The sequence below is a fragment of the Ipomoea triloba genome, chromosome 5 (genome assembly GCF_003576645.1).
Source record: "Ipomoea triloba cultivar NCNSP0323 chromosome 5, ASM357664v1".
NCBI classification, from domain to species: Eukaryota; Viridiplantae; Streptophyta; class Magnoliopsida; order Solanales; family Convolvulaceae; genus Ipomoea; species Ipomoea triloba.
In genome coordinates, this window is record NC_044920.1 from 5,117,108 (window position 1) to 5,135,482 (window position 18,375).

At 33.4% G+C, this 18,375-nt stretch overlaps 1 pseudogene; it reads left to right on the top strand.

The window, feature by feature from the left end:
• Nucleotides 1-4,998: 4,998 nt before the first annotated feature.
• LOC116020145 lies at nt 4,999-13,091 on the top strand (annotated as a pseudogene).
• The last annotated feature ends 5,284 nt before the right edge of the window (nt 13,092-18,375 follow it).

The window sequence follows — 18,375 nt, forward strand, 5'->3', positions numbered from 1 at the left end:
TGCATACATGATGAAATGTGCAATTTCTGAACTATGTTTAATTGTTTATTAATGATGAAATGCTCTACATTTTGAATTGAGATCCCTAATACTTTCCTACTATATGTTATAGATGGAAAGTGTTGGTGGAAGTCAACCTCCCTCTCAAAGTGTGGAACATGATATGGGAGCAGAAGCTGTAGAGAAAGATACATCTCAGCAGCCTTTGCCTCCATCTGTTCCTAAAAAAAAAAAAAAGAAAAGAGGTTGAAACCAGATCTCCTGTTTGGGATTACTTTGAAAAATCAAGAACAAAGATAACATTGTTGTCTCAGCAGTGTGCATATACTGTAAAAAGTCTTACAAATCTGAGTCCAAAAGACATGGGACTTCTTCTTTGAGAAATCACATTATGAATTGCCTAAAAAATCCTCACTCTAAGGATACTAGGCAATCTCTACTCACATTCTCTCCTGCCCCTAGTTCTGGTTTAACTGAGTCTGAAGGTGCAGAAGGGGTTTTAGGAACCTGGGTTTTTTATCAGGAGTTGATTAGGAGACTCTTTGTGAAATGATTATTGTTGATGAGCTACCTTTTAGGTTTGTGGAGGGTCAAGGTTTTAGGAAATTTATTCTTGTTTGTTGTCCTATGTTCAAAATTCCTTCTAGATGGACAGTAAGTAGGGATATTCTAAAAATTTATTCTGATGAGAGGGTTAATTTGAAGAATTTCTTTAGGACTAGCTGCCAAAGGGTTAGTATCACTACTGATACTTGGACTTCTGTACAAAGAATCAACTACATGTGCATAACTGCACATTTCATAGATAATGAGTGGAAGCTACAGAAAAAAATAATTTCCTTTGTCCCTATTTCTTCACATAAGGGGGAATACATAGCTAAGGCATTGGAAAGTTGCCTACTAGAGTGGGGGTTGAAGTCAGTTTTTTTTGTCACGGTTGATAATGCTTCTAGCAATGATACTGCCATAGGATTTTTAAAAAAGAAAATGTTGTATTGGGGTTCTACTGCAGTAAGGTGTAAGTATTTGCATATGCGATGCATTGCTCACATCTTTAATCTGGTTGTGCAAGATGGATTAAAGGAATCTGATGATTATGTTAAGAAAGTAAGGGACTGTGTTAGGTATATGAGAAACTCTCCTGCTAGGCTCCAAAAATTTAGAGAGCTTGCTGACTTAATTTGGGTGGAAGCCAAAAAATCTTTGGTTCTTGATGTACCTACAAGGTGGAATTCCACATATTTGATGCTGCATACTACTTTGCTGTATCAAAAGGTTTTTGAAGTGTATGAAGATCATGACCCTTCCTTCAAATCTGATTTGGGTGGGAATGTTCCTAATTTCTTGGATTTGGATGCAGTAGAAGGGTTGGTGGAAATTCTAAAATCATTTTATGAAATGACTGTTAGGATATCTGGTTCTTTGTATGTAACTTCTAATACATTCTTCTCTGAAGTGTCTGATTTATCTTGCATACTTACTGGTCTGGTGGGAGCTGAATCTGATTCTGTTAAACTAATGGGGATGAATATGAGGGCCAAGTTTGATAAATACTGGGGTGATCCAAACAAGATGAATTTTCTGATTTTTTATGAAAATATAATGGATCCTAGGGACAAAATTGAATACATGCCATATCAGTTTAATCAATTATATGGTGATGAAGTTGGCAAGTCCTTGTTTGAGAAGGTTATGAAAGACTTGAAGGAGTTGTATGGTGATTATGTGACAAGTTTCCCAGTCCAGTCTGATCCTGTTCCTGTTGAACAGTCTGTTCCCCCTACTATTTTGTCTGATCCAGTTTCTGTTGGGAGACCCCAATCTTTGTTAAAATCCCAGTTAAAAAAACAAAGATTGGAGAGTGGAGAATTAGGCAGAAAGAAAACTGAGTTGGAAGTTTATTTGAGTGAGACAATTATAGAAGAGGATGGTGAATTTGACCTCTTGAAATGGTCAATTATAGAAGAGGATGGTGAATTTGACCTCTTGAAATGGTGAATTATAGAAGAGGATGGTGAATTTGACCTCTTGAAATGGTGGATTATAGAAGAGGATGGTGAATTTGACCTCTTGAAATGGTGGAAGGTTAATGCTGGAAGGTTCCCTGTCCTCTTGAAATGGTGGAAGGTTAATGCTGGAAGGTTCCCTGTGCTTTCTAAAATGGCTAGGGATATACTTGTTGTTCCCATTTCTACAGTTGCATCAAAATCAACATTTAGTACAAGTGGGAGAGTTCTTGATGCATTTAGGAGTTCTCTTACTCCTAAAATTGTGGAGGCACTTGTATGTGCACAAGACTGGCTTAGGTTGCACAATCAGCCTCTTTCGGTTGAAGAAAACATTGATGAGGTTGAGAAATTTGAAAAAGGTAATTATTCTTTTAAGTTTTAACTTTAATTATAAGTTTGTTTATTTTTTAGTTAATTAGTTTAAAGTCTAATGTTGTTTATTTTTTTTATTTTTTTTCTTTGTGTGCAGAGTTCTGCACTGGAGTTGGTACTGGAGTTGGTTCTTCCCTGCCTACAATACCAGTAAATTAAATTTCAATTCTCTGAAACTATTTCATATCTTTATTTGTTTACTGTTTTACTGTTTTCTGCTTATGCTTGTGAGTTGTGCCTTGTGCTGTTTAAAACTAAATTGTGTATGTTTGAGTGCTTGAGTGCTTGACTGCTTGACTGCCTGAGCATAGAACCATGGTGGCTGTGGCTCTACATAATGATGAGTTGAGTTGATGACTCCCTGGCTAGAAAGTTTGCTGCCTCAGTGGCTAATAACTGCCCCAGGTTTGAGGAATCACACTATCCACTGACCACTGGAAATTGGAATGGTTGTAAGTATAATTGTATAAGGATGTTGTCTGGTATATCTCTCTGACTCTCTTCTCTGTTTTTTTTTAAATGTTTAATAAGTAATAACTGCCCAGTACAATGATGATGCTTCCACCATACTCTGAAATCTGGGATTTGTTGGATTGGGTTTGGTATGTTGCCATGAACTGTGGTCAATCCATAGGTCATTGGCAATTTGCCCCCAATCCTTACATGATATGAAAAATAAGCAATCTGAGCACACTTTGTCCCAATCTTAACTTTCTGTTATTACTAATAACAATATACTTATTATATTGTATATACTATATATTTTGGCAAGTTTACTTCATTTTTAAGTTTTCATCTTTTCTAACTTTGAATACAATTAGGAAGAGGATTAGGATTTAGGCAACTATTGGAGCTAATGGAGGATTGGAGGCTGGACTGCTGGAGGCCTGGAGGCTGGACTGTTGGAGGCCTGGAGGCTGGAGCTGTGGTTTAATTGCTCTTTTATAAACTGTAAATTGAATTCAGTGAATCATGCATTCTGACAGTTGTAATTTGAATTGTATTTTGGTGTAATTAAATTTTTAAGATGTAATTTTTGTGAATGATTAAGATTTTAGACTCTTAGACACTTAGAGAGTTAGAAATTAGAATCTTAGTCTCTTAGACATTTCAGATGTAATTTTGTGTGTATTTTAGTTTTTAGAGGTTTGGTACTTTGGTTGTTTGGAGTTTGGACTAAAACTCTAAAAGTAATTTAGTTTTTGCATTATGTTTTTTCTATCAACCCGATTAAACCGACGGTAAGTCGGATGTCGGTCGGAGATCAAAATCTCCAAAACCGAAGGTTTTCATACTTTTTTTAAACGGTTTGGGGTTACAAATCCAAAACCGATATCCAATCGGTTGAAGCCTCCGACCACCCGAACCCTCCGAACCCGACCGCTGCACAGCCCTAGATGTGTCTTAGAGGAGAATAATCTCAACTGAGACTTTTATTAAAATACCGACTAACATTATGGTTGCACGAAAATATTGGACGGAAACAGTGGGATGTCCAGCAGTGTATGTTCTGTCTTAGTACTTTAGTTTTTTTTTAGTGTAAAAATTTGGCCTTCAAATGCATATTTCTATGCATTCCAGTGCAAATTTTTGTGCAGTCAAGTGTATATTTATGGACCAATATTTATGATACGCTTTGCCTTCTTTTCAATAATCTATAACTAAATTTCTAATAAAAGTTGTGAGATTTACAAACGATTTGTATAGGCAATTGTTTCAATAACACTTAAGTTAAATAACTTACCTTTTTGCTACCATAAATTGTTTCGATTGAAACATATTTATGCCTTCAAGTGAAAATTTTTGGCCTTCAAGTACAAATTTTTATGCATTCAAGTGCACATTTTTATGTTATCAAGTGCACAGTTATAGGCAAGTGTTTATTATATGTTTTGCATTCTTTTCAATAATTTATAACTAATTTTTTAATGGAATTTGTGAGACTTACAAACGATTTTGTATGAGCAATTGCTTCAATAACACTTAAGTTGAATAACTTTCCTTTTGATACCATAAATTGTTTCGATTGCACATATTTAAGCCTTCACGTGTAAATTTTTTATCATTTAAGTGCACATTTTCCACCTATAAATACAATGGATTTGGTTTTGCACCCATGAAACCGTAAGTATCTTCTTAAAGATTTCAAGAATTTTGTTTTTGTTAAGGATTTCGGTGGTTAATGGATTGTTTGTATTTTACAGCAAGTTGGAGGGAGTTGTGGTGGGGGAGGTTGCAGGTTGTAAGCTATGCGAAACACAGTGGCAAGAAATTACACTTTCTAAGATTTATAGGGATCTAGGTTTAATTTGCATTGAAAATTAATCTTAGAATTATTTCTAAAATTTTGTTGTTTACGTAGTTCACGCAAGTGTAATCAAAATATAATATTACCATAATCTACAAATCTAATAAAAGTCAATAAAGTTAGGCCCCTAACGGGAACTAAAAATGATGGTGTAATTGTTTGATTAAATGACTAGTTTAGATTATTTTGATTTTAGTAATTTTATTTTATTTTCCTACTTTATCCTCTATTATATCATTTACTTTTTCCTAAATACCCTTGCAACTTCGTTAGTGTAAACTTTACTAACGGAATATTGCGTTAACTATTTATTATTCTTAATATCATATTCTAATGTTGATATGTTAGCTAATGCTCACACTCAAGAATTTTTAAATGGAATCAAGTGTTCATGTGTGTACCCAATCATGAATTCACATTGAAAGTTGACACTCCGATTATGCTCTCAAGAAACATTGACTACTCAATTGGTTTATGAAATGACACAAGGATGGTCATTACTAAACTTGAAAACCATGTTCTAGAAGCATAGATATTGTCTGGAAGTAGTGCATGTGAGAAAGTACTAATACCAAGAATGTCATTAACTCCATCGGACTTGAGGTTGCCTTTTAAATTTCAAAGAAGACAACTCTCTTTAATTGTCTCATATGCAATAATGACGATTAATAAGAGTCAGTGTCAATCGCTTTCTCATGTAGACCTATTCTTGAAAAAACATGTCTTTATTCATGGACAATTATATGTTACAATTTCAAGGATTACTACTCCAAATGGGTCGAAAATATTAATTTGTGACAGTGAAAGTAACAAAACAACTTCAACAGCAAACATTGAATACAAGGAAGTTTTGCAAAATTTGTAAAAATTTAACTTCAATATAAAATCATATTTTAATATTATAATTGCTATTAAATTTATTATCTTATTTACTTTCTAAAGAAAAATTACTAGAGTAGTAATGAAATTCATCGTGTTTTAATTTCAAGTATTTTTAATATAATTCCAAACTACTGCCTAATTTTTTTACCTTTCAAACATATTTATTTTACAATAAAAAATTAACTAAATCAGTTATGGGAACAAAACAGTTTTAAATCACGTAATTTAAAACAACTTTAAAATACAGTTTGATTACAATTTTCTTTTCACATTTTAATGCTATTTAAAATTATTTCTCTTTTTTCCCATATTTATTTTAATAATAATATAATTATATAAATCATATTATATATCAATTTTTAAAAATAATTACAAACAAATAAGTCATATATTATTGATACTTTTGCACTGCTCTTATAATCAAATAAATGTACAATCTCAAATATTATAATTATAACTTCACCTTTAATTTTATTATTTAAAAGTATAATAAAAAAAAATTATCCGTGCATTGCACGGGTAATTTACTACTCTGTGTGTGTGTGTGTGTATATATATATATATATATACACACACACACACACATGAGATGGTTCACGTGCGAAACTTCTCCCAAGTGAAAAATGGGGTGAGATCTGAAGGAGTATTTTTTTTTTTTTTTAAAAAAACACGCTTCATAGCAACATGAATGCAAATAATCAAGTGTTGCAAACCGACGCACCTTAAGCTTTAAACATACTCAGATAACCTTAAATTATAAACTTACGCATTTTCACCTTAAGAGTTAAACTGATGCACCTTAAACTAGAAGGTGAGCACCTTAAGCTTTAAACATACGCACCTTAAGCTATAAACTTATGCACCTAAAGCTATAAACTTACGCACCTTAAGCTTTAAATATACTCATCTTAAGCTATAAACTTATGCACCTTAAGCTGTAAACTTACACACCTTAAGCTTTTTAAACTTACGCACATGAAGTTTTAAATATATGCACCTTAAGAGTTAAATTGATATGATGCACATTAAACTAGAAAGTTCGCACCTTAAACTTTAAATATACTCATCTTAAGCTATAAAATTACGCACCTTAAGTTTTATACTTACGCACCTTAAGTTGTGACCTTATGCACCTACAACTATAAACTTATGCACATTAAGTTGTGACCTTACGCAAAAAGACCATAACGCCACTATGTATTTTTTTAATTGTTCTTCATAACCCAAATCTAGATATATTTAATACTTTAAGTCTTAAACACAATACTTTATAGCCTAAATGTAATACTTCATAACACTAATCTAGTACACAATTTAAGGTAAATATATTTAATACTTTAAGACTTAAACACAATATTTTATAGTCTAAATATAAAATGTAAATAAAAATATATAAATATGAACGGGTTTACTATATTCTGTAAAACGTAATAAAAATTTACATTTATAAGTGAGATTAGTTTTAATTGCCCATTAATTTGGGAAAAGGTTGGCATTAAGCCCAATATATACACAGTACAGTTGGGTTGATTCGTTTGACTCTCCGCAGCGACCACGTAGCCAAATTATAATACTATGATCCAATTATATAGATCTGACCCGTCTCACAAATTGTGATCCGTGAGACGTCTCATACAAGTGTTACCCATGTTTTATATTTTGTCAAACATTTTCAGTCCAAAAAATTCAAGTCCCACCACTGGGGTTCGAACCTATTACCACCTATTTAGAATGGTAACCAAAATATCATCACACTACATGGTAATTGACATTTGACACCTTATAATTCACTACTTATTTATTGGTGCACTGTCTTTGAATATATTTTCCTTTTTAAATTTAATTTAAAAATATATAAATTAATTTTAAATTATTCTACAATTAAGGTAATTAATCCCATTTATTTAATGCTATTAATACAAAATTTTAGATTATTAAGTTAGATAAGGGTGGCATAACATACACGTTTAAAAAACATAACTGTAATGAAAACATTTACCTTATTTACCTGAGTTATACCAAAAGTAATTACTCAATCATTGAGTTATGGCCGTATTCGAATTTAGTCTCTCAGTTATGAATGAAGTGGCGCATTTGGTCTCTAACCGTTAAATTTGATGAAAATTTTTAAAAATATTTAAAATTTGAGGGGTAAAATAAGAAATTCACATTTTATTATCTTTAATTCTTGGGTCACACTTGTGTGAGACCGTCTCATGGATCCTTATTTGGGAGACGGGTCGGGTCGGGTCAAAGCACCATTCAAATATCATACTTATATGTGTAAATCTCATACTTATATGCTCAAATATAACACTAATCAAAAATACAAATTTTGTTATTTATAAGAGAAAAAATAATACATTTTTCATAATAACTAATGTTGACAAGTGCCTCTCACTTATAAGGGCAAATATAATACTTTTGAGGAAAAATGTAATACTTTTAAATTGAAATGTAAAAGTATTGTATTTTCCCTTAAAAGTATTACATTTACCCTAATAAGTAACAAAAAATTTATTCCTTATTAGTATTACATTTGAACATATAAGTATGATATTTGTGCATATAAGTGTTACATTTGCATCGTGACCCGACCCGACCCGACCCGACCCGTCTCATGGTGAGACGGTCTCACAGAAGTTTTTGCCTTAATTCTTTATTATATCAAAACCACTTTCACAACATTATTTTTCACTTCTTAGCCACTTATTTCTAGGTTCTTCAATTCTAAAATTATTTTTATAACTTTAGTATGACTTGTTAGGAACCTGACTCTCGTATAACAAATTTAAAACTTAGCACAAACAAATAAGCATTTGATCATTGTCTTTAGGCGTGTGAAACACACTATCCCAACAATTTTGGATTTTCTTTACTAAGCAACAAATGCAATGAACTTTTGAGAGTTTTAGTATGTCAAATAGTTTTTCGACATACTAAAAATCTCAAAAGTTCTGATTTGATTGCATTTTTGTTGCTTAGTATGTCAAATAATTATTTTTTACATACTAAAAATCTCAAGTTATTCCGTGGGTGAATTTCTCATAAAAGCAACCTAAAAATTTTGACATCATATTATACGAGAGTCAGGTTCCTAACAAGTCATACTAAAGTTATAAAAATAATTTTAGAATTGAAGAACCTTGAAATAAGTGGCTAAGAAGTGAAAAAATAATGTTGTGAAAGTGATTTTGATATAATAAAGAGAATAAAATGTGAATTTCCTATTTTACCCTTCAAGTTTTAAATATTTTTAAAATTTTCCGTCAAATTTAACGTTCAGGGGCCAAATGCGCCACTTCATTCATAACTGAGGGACTAACTCGGATACGACCATAACTCAGTGACTGAGTCGTTACTTTGGGTATAACTCAGGGACCAAAGATGTCATTTTTTCTCTATTATTATTATTATTATTATTATTATTATTATTATTATTACTATTATTATTATTACTGAGATGAAGGAGATCCGCAACAATATTGCTACTTCATTATGTGATGCTAGATCATTGTTATGCTAATAGTTTCATTTCAAAATGTTAAATTTTAATATGTAAACAAACCTATTTAAATTTTAAATTTTATGAATATGTCATTTTTAGTCTTTTTATATTTATCTGCTTATCAAAACGCTAATTTACCAAACACCGTTAAACATTTTCAGTGCAAAGAATAACCTATTACCACCTATTTAGAATGGTAACCGAATTGTCATCACACTACATAGTAGTTGGCACCTTATAATTCATTACTTATTTATTGCCTTATTGGTGCACTGTCTTTGAATATTTTTTCCTTTTTAAATTTAATTTAAAAATATATAAATTAATTTTAAATTATTCTACAATTATGGTAATTAATCCAAATTATTTAATGCTATTAATACAAAATTTTAGATTATAAAGTTAGATAAGGGTGGCATAACATACACGTTTAAAAAAACATAACTGTAATAAAAACATTTACCTTATTTACCTAATTAAAAAGTTTGGCGTTTTGGGATTAAGCCTTATTATTGTGTGTAGTGTTCAAACATTATATATATTTAGGAAACCTCTGAGTCACATTGAGGTACTTCCCATAACTACATCTTTCACCAAATCTCTAAGACTATAAAACACTAAGAATTGAGATTCAATTTTTTTTTTTAATTATACAAAATACATAACTTTTTGATTTACGGGAACAAAAAAACTTGATCTGTAAAGTAAGACAGGTATTTAAAAAAAAAAGATTTATATATGAGTACATATATAATGATGTTTGAAAAGATATTGGGAATTTATTTTGTCAATTTGCATTCATCCTGTGAATCAAGCCAAAATTAATGCATAATTCCACTTAGCTTATTTAGATATTATTTCATATTAATAATAAAAATTTATTGCCATTATTAGTAAAATAAAATAGGATAATGCATGTGTAATAATGAGTGATAAAACATTTACCATATTTAGCTCAAGAATTTGGATATAAATAGTGCAAGAATTTGTTAGTTGAAAATCACAAACATTTTTTACTTTTTGTATTGAGTGAGTGAGATGGGAAATAGTAAGAATCGAAAGCTACAGGCTCCTCTAGTCTGCTTTATCCTTTGCTTTTTGTTAGTGTTAATACACAACAGCAACACTGCAAATGCACAAGATCAGGGGCAACAGATTGGGTCTGGGTATAAGGTCATCTCCTCGGCGGTGGATGCCTCCGGCAAGTCGTTGACTGCCCAGCTTCAGGTCATCCAGAACTCTTCTGTTTTTGGACCTGACATTGTCAATCTCAGCCTTGTTGCTAGGTAATAATATAATTGAAAGTGTAGTTTGTTATAATCAAAGGTTCAGTATATATTATGGCAAAAGCTATAGTTTGTAGCAAAGATCCAACTTTATTTCATTTTCTCTATATTTTGAAGTTGTAGCAAAGAAATTATGTATGTTTTAGTACTAATATAATTAAATGTTGCAGCATTGAGACAGCAGGTAGACTGAGAGTGAAGATCACAGATGCAGATAATGAGAGATGGGAAATCCCAGAAGATATCATTCCCCGCACAAGTACAATTGCAAATAATAATTCTTCCTCCCCATCCCCATCTCCATCTCCATCTCCATCCCCACCCCAATGCCCACCATGCCCATGCGCATGCGGCCAGGTCGCCCAGGCCCAGGTTTCAGCAAATAATTCTTCCAATTCCTCCTCCTCCTCCCTATCCATCTCAGACCCAAACTCCGACCTGGTTTTCACCCTTTACAACACCGCTCCTTTCGGCTTCTCCGTCCAACGCAAGTCCTCAAACGACACCCTTTTTGATTCCTCTCCAGTGGTGGGTTCTAATGACACCTACTTGATCTTTAAGGATCAGTATCTACAGCTTTCGTCATCACTACCAGCCAACTCTTCGTCTCTGTATGGGCTGGGAGAGCATACGAAGACCACATTCAAGTTGCTGAGCCCTCAAACGCTCACCCTCTGGACTGCTGATATTCCCAGCTCCAACCGCGATGTCAATCTCTACGGCTCCCACCCTTTTTACATGGACGTCAGATCCCTCCCTCAACCCGGGGTCACCCATGGGGTGTTGCTGCTCAACAGCAATGGCATGGATGTTGTGTATAATGGCGATAGGATTACGTACAAGGTGATTGGTGGCATTCTTGATCTGTATTTCTTTTCCGGCCCTACGCCTGAATTGGTGATGGAGCAGTACACAGAGCTGATTGGCCGCCCTGCTCCTATGCCTTACTGGTCCTTTGGATTTCACCAGTCCCGCTATGGTTATGCGAATATTGAAGACGTTGAAGGAGTGGTTGCTGGTTATAAAAACGCCTCAATACCCCTTGAGGTTATGTGGACAGATATTGATTACATGGATGCGTACAGGGCTTTCACTTTTCATCCTGTTAATTTCCCTCCGGAGAAGATGAAGGCATTCGTTGATAACCTTCATCAGAATGCTCAGAAATATGTGCTGATTTTGGATCCAGGGATTGCCATTAATGATTCATATCCCAGCTTCACAAGAGGCATGGAAGCTGATATCTACATCAAGCGTGATGGGGTTCCATATCAGGGACAAGTCTGGCCTGGAAATGTATACTTCCCTGACTTTATAAACCCAGCTGCTACTGCCTATTGGAGCAATGAAATCAAGATTTTCTGGGATGTTGCTCAATTCGACGGTCTTTGGGTGGACATGAATGAGATTGCCAACTTCATAACATCTCCTTCCAATGAATCCTCCAACCTCGACAACCCTCCCTACAAGATCGGAAACAAGGCAATCAACGAGAGGACTGTCCCTGCATCAGCGATTCATTTTGGCAACATTCCCGAGTATAATGTTCACAACCTCTACGGATTCCTCAATGAAAGGGCCACCAACTTGGGTTTGGCCAATGTTACTGGTAAAAGGCCTTTTGTGTTGGGGCGGTCTACCTTCGTGGGTGCTGGCAAGTACACTGCACACTGGAGTGGTGACAATGCTGCGAGTTGGGATGATTTGGGATTCAGTATTCCGGCTATCTTGAATTTTGGACTGTTTGGGATTCCTATGGGTGGAGTTGACATTTGTGGATTTTTTAGAAGCACAACAGAGGAGCTTTGCCAGAGATGGATCCAGGTAACATTTCCCATCATATCTGTTGCTTATTAATTGTATCTTCTCAATCAATACATTTTAACATATCATATTGAATGTACCATACCTAGGTTGGGGCATTCTATCCTTTCTCAAGAAACCATGGTGACAAGTCCAGCAACCGCCATGAACTTTATCTCTGGGAATCTGTTGCTGCATCAGCTAGGCAAGTGCTCGGCCTCCGCTATCGCCTCCTCCCATACTTTTACACATTGATGTACGAGGCACACACCCGCGGTGTCCCCATTGCAAGGCCCCTCTTCTTCTCCTTCCCTCAGGACATCAACACATACGAGGTTTACACCCAGTTTCTCCTAGGCCAGGGGGTGCTCATTTCACCCGCTCTCACTGAAGGTGCAGTTTCAGTGGAGGCCTATTTCCCATCTGGAACCTGGTATGATCTCTTCAACTACACCTCCGTGGTCGCAGAATCCGGGAAGAATGTCACTCTTGACGCCCCTCGTGATAAGATAAACGTGCATCTCCGGGAAGGCCACATTCTCGCATTGCAGGGAGAGGCAATGACAACACAGGCAGCCCGCAACACTTCTTTCGAGCTGCTTGTGGCTCTCAGCACCACGGGTAACAGCTCTGCAGGTCAGGTTTTCTTGGATGATGGAGAGGAAATTGAGATGGGCGGGGCAGGAGGGAGATGGAGCTTGGTGCATTTCCAAACCACTGGAGTGGGAACCAATGTAACTCTCACATCAGAGGTCACAAATCCAGATTTTGCAGCAAACAGCGCTTGGATCATAGAGAAAGTCACTGTTCTTGGAATGAATAGCAACAACAATAGCAGCAGCAACTCATCTGGTGCTGTGGAGATCACTGGCCTCAATCTCCCTATAGGCAAAGCTTTTACTCTGCCACTCACACCCCAATAGTAACACTCATTTATTATATTTGCCACTTCACAACCAACCATTGTACTTCTGATATGAGTTAATAACTTCTGATAAATAATGAAAATAAATTTTGATTTCAATTTATACGCGTTGTTGCTATTCCCACGCATCTTTATTCTGTTTTATTATTGTTATTATTATTTTTATTACTTTGTATGGGATTATGGGAAGATAGATCATCAGATCAGAACTGAAAGAGGTAGCTGAGGAGATACAATTGAACCTACTCAGCTCCCACCACCATTAAAACTTCTGAAATCTGATTTTTGTCTGTGTTCAAATAGTACTGGAAGTTTAATTAATTAAGAAGAATCTTAGGATTTTTCATCACAAAGTCTAAATATTAAATGCACATTGCGCAAAACCCAAACTTTATAATGTATATCTTACCCGCTGTCAATATAATTGTCCATTTTCCCTCCATGTTTTCCATCTAATATAATTTGTTCGTGTCCTATGGCTTCAATAATGTTTGTACATTTTTCACTCCATTTGTTTCCATGCAAATTTTTTTTTTTTTTTTTTTGAAAACAAACTATGAAATATCATTAAGTCTCGTTACGTCCCATTATTTCCCATTAATTAACTAGCCATGAAATCTCATTAGAATCCATTAAAACCCCATTAATTGTAGGAAGCCTAGCTACACTACCCATTCTATTGTTACAAAAAGCTAAGTGAAGAACAAAAAGAGAGGCTACATCTCTAGGCCAAAAAAAAAAACCATGTACAAAAACTATCAGATAAATAGTGAATTTTTTGTTTGGCACCGTCCAAAAAGGCTCGTAATTTTTTACCTTTCGATTTTCACGTTAAAATTATTGTGTCTACTCTTGTCTCTATTTATTTTTTATAGTTTATTTTCATACAATTGATTATGTTGGTCAACCGAGTGACTATCCCGGGTCACGAAACCAAATATTGAGAAAATAAATTAGAAGAGAAAAAAAATACTTCTCTAATAAGTTCAATCTAAACTTTGTGAAACACATTCCAAAAAGAGAGTAAATAGCATATCTAACTGGTAGAGGTATAGATACACCTAAAAATTTGGGCTAATAATATTTAAACTTGAGGCAAAATAATATTATGTTGTGATGTCTTACCAGTGTGTGAGGTTCTGAAGACCAAGAGGGTCTGGGCGGGTGGTGGCTGTCCATTTTTTGATTATAGATCATGGAGGTAATAATTTTATTTTAGAGTCTGTTGTTTAAATTTTTTGTGTTAGTCTCTGTTTTTTTGGACCTTTCGTATGTAGATTTAATTGTTAAGCAATGTCATTTTAGTGCTAGTGACATTGGATGGAAATATGTTTGTTCGTCATATTAGGAGGTTAGCGAATCAAGTGGCTTATAAGTTAGCTCGGACAACTAGTTCTACGTCTGTCCTTGGATTGTGGGTGATGAATAAATACCCACTTTTGAGGAATTGGATTCTGCAAAATTAAAATTGTATGATGCCTCAATGGATAAAGAGCAAACCATTGTATTTCTGATATGAGTTAATAATAATTTCAATTCACCACATAAAAATAATGAAAATAATTTTTGTTTTTGTTAGAATATAAATTTGTTGGCCTTTAGCTCCTAACTGGTAAATTATGGATTACAGGATAATGTATAAACTGAGGTAATAGAGAGAGTATAGAGACAATCCTAACCGGTAAATTATGAATTACAGGATAATGTATAAATTGAGGTAATAGAGAGAGCATAGAGACAAGGAGAAAAGGGAGGAGACATTCTCATTCATCTTCTTGATCAATCATTACAAGCATATATACATATAACTATCATAATAACGGAAAACCATAATGACATATATAAATACTACCATTACAACTATTATACAATATACTAATAATGTCCACGATTAACAAATATTTATAACACTCCCCCTTAGACATTATTTGACAATGATCTTGCCTCGTTAAAGAAAACTTGCTAGGAAAACTCTGTGAGAAAAACCTAGATAAGAAAAGAGTACAAGGTATATGAATGGTATGTATATTCAAACACTTTCATGCCTAATTAAAAACTTCACTAGAAAAACCACGTGGGAAAAACGTAGTTAAAAAAAAAAGAGTACATGATATTTATAAACTCATATATAGTCGTGGTTGCGTCATTAAAAACCTTACACTAAGAAACCTAGTGGGAAAAGTTTTTACTCTGCCACTCACACCCCAATAGTAACACTCATCTCTATAAACATTATTATATTTGCCTCTTCAGACCATTGTACTTCTGATATGATTTAATAACTTCAATTCACCACAGATAAATAATGAAAATAATTTTTTTATCTCAATTTGCCTTACTTGTTGCTACTCCCATCCATCTTGATTCTGATTTTGTCTTTAATGGGGATACAATGACTTGCTTCTCCTATCATTTTGTCTGTTTTATCATTTATGTTTGGTGGAGGCTAGACAGTAGTGCTTTTACTTTGAAATGTTTGTACATATCAACCCTTGTGTTAAAACAACTATTATAGGCAGTATTGTAATTACCTCTAATCCTTAAAATTGTTTAGTAATTTTTGTTGATCTCATACTGTTGCAAAAATCACGCCTAGGGTCCGATTACTTGACTTTCACTTTCTTTAGGGAATTTTTTTTTTTTTTTGTTGTTGTGGCAGGATGAAAAGTTACAGGTGGACTGGAAGCAACAGTTGGATCGGGATATAGAGACTATGAAATCACAATCAAATCGTGCTAACTTTCAGGGTGCTTTCTCGACCAGAACCATTTTTTGAATTGGATTCCAAATAGGGAAGGAAAAAAAAGAGTTTAAACACACCTGAGAGCTTTTTTTTTTTAATTTGAAAAAGCTACCATCGCAGTAATTGTATAGCTACCATCGCAGTAAACGTTATACAATTACACATCTTCTCTTCATTCCATAAACACACGTTATACAATTAAACATCTTCACTCCATAAACACATGGGTGGGGATTGAACCTCCAACATCATGCTAAACACATGGGTGGGGATTGAACCACCAACATCATGCTTAAAGGACAAGGTGCTGAACCACCACACCAACCATGTTGGTTAATAGATGAACAAGATGGTAGTTGTCAAAACAATAGTGATAATAGAGTTTTTGCAACACTTGCACAATCGCATTCTATGAAATCTACTATAATAAGAGCCAATAAAGTTAGATCTATAATTGCAACTAAAAAATGTTCTTCAGATGAATAATTTAGATTATTTTGATTTTAATATTTTTATGATTTTCCTTCTTTGCCATCTATTATATTATTTTCTTTCTTTAAATAACCCTACATTCAATTAGTATAAACTTTAATTTAGTAACGAAATATTCCGTTAACTTTTAACTTACCCATTAATTTCTATAAGAAAAGTCTTAGGTTCGAATCACATCCCAATGTTAGTATAATTGTTGAACATATACTACGAATATGTTAAGGTATATTATTATATTATTTTCTTCTCTTAAATAACCGGACATTCCATTAGTATAAACTTTAGTAACGGAATATTCCGTTAAACTTTTAACTTATCTATTAATTTCTATAAGAAAATGTCTTAGGTTACGTTCGAACCCCATCCCAATCAGAGTTAGCATAATGGTTGAACATATACTATGAATATGTTAGAGTATATATTATTGAAAAGTAAGAACCACTCTATTATTCTTATTAATTTAAATAAATTAGTAACTACAACAAAAAAATAATACATATGCATTTCTTTAATTTAGAATTCGATGTCTAAAATGCTTTTATTCTAAAAAATATTCATTATCAAAAATTAAAACAAATATATAATTTTATTAGTTATACTGTCTTTATTTTCTACCCTGCAAATATTCATTACCTTCAAATTCATTAATTAATTATATTTACTACATTATTCATTGACTTCTTTTTAGACTATCTTGTAATTAAATATCAATTTTATAATACAAAATAATGTTATATATTTATTTACCAAGTATTTTATTAATAACATGGAAATTTTAGTTTTTCAAAAAAAACATGGAAATTAAAAAAAAAACAATTTGAACCAATCACATTAACTACTTGGGATGATTTGTTGACAAAGAAGACATTCAAATAATCCAATAAATTGAAGCGAAAAACTATCTCCTAATATCTTTGGACTACATTATAGTTGTTCACTTTAAAGGTAAATCGTACTCCCTCTGTCCCGTATTCATTGTCTTATTTTGATTTTGCACGCACTTTTAGGAAACAATGAAAAGAATACCAATTTTCCTATTTTGCCCCCAATATCCCATGTGCTGATTTGACTATTCTTACCTTTTATACTCAATAAAGTAGGTGGGACCCAGCATAGATATTAAATAATAAGATGTTGTGCGTGAATTTGGGCATTGGGGCAATAAATTTAGTGAAAAGTATGAAGTACATGTAAGGGCAAAATTGGAAAAATAGAATGATAGTGGTATTAATTTTAGGAAAGTGGACAATATTATTGGACAAACTAAAAAGGAAAGTAAGACAGGTAAAATGGGACGAAGGGAGTATATTTTTCATAATAATAAGTAATGTTGACAAGTGTCCCTTACTTATAAGGGAAAATTTAATATTTTTGAGAAAAAATGTAATACTTGAAATCTTAACTGATTTTTAGATTTTGGGTAAACTCAATTAATTATTGACTTGCATACTTTTAGTTATGTTATATTCTAATATAAGTTTGGTTCATATATTAAATTTCACATTGTTTTTCAAGTACAAATTTTACATATATTATACTTGAAAGTAAAATTATTTAAATTTATATGTTTCATTAAAACGAACAAATAAATCTAAAAATATTTTAAATATTAGGTAAAAAAAAAATTATTCATATTATCTAAACTAAAATTCTAAATTTACAATGTTATAGTGTAAAAAAATATTACTTCGTAAATTACAAAATGATTTTTAGTAAATCTGTTAACTCCCAGGTACTATTCTTTTCCCATCCCGTGACTGCCGGAAGTCAAGCACACTTAACCACAAAGTTCTTTGGCTATCTGGTTGCCATATCCTACTTAAAACCAATTGGTGATAGGTAGGTGGACATTAACCATTTAACCACATCCCTCCATGGTAAGCCACAGCGCCACGTCTCGAATCGAGCAGGGGCTGAACTCGGCCAACCCTGCCGACGCCCAACAATCCCCCTCCCAGCACCTGCATCAACCTTTGATCACTAAGCCCAACTATGCAGCATGCCCAACAATCCCCCTCCCAGCACCTGCATCAACCTTTAATCACCA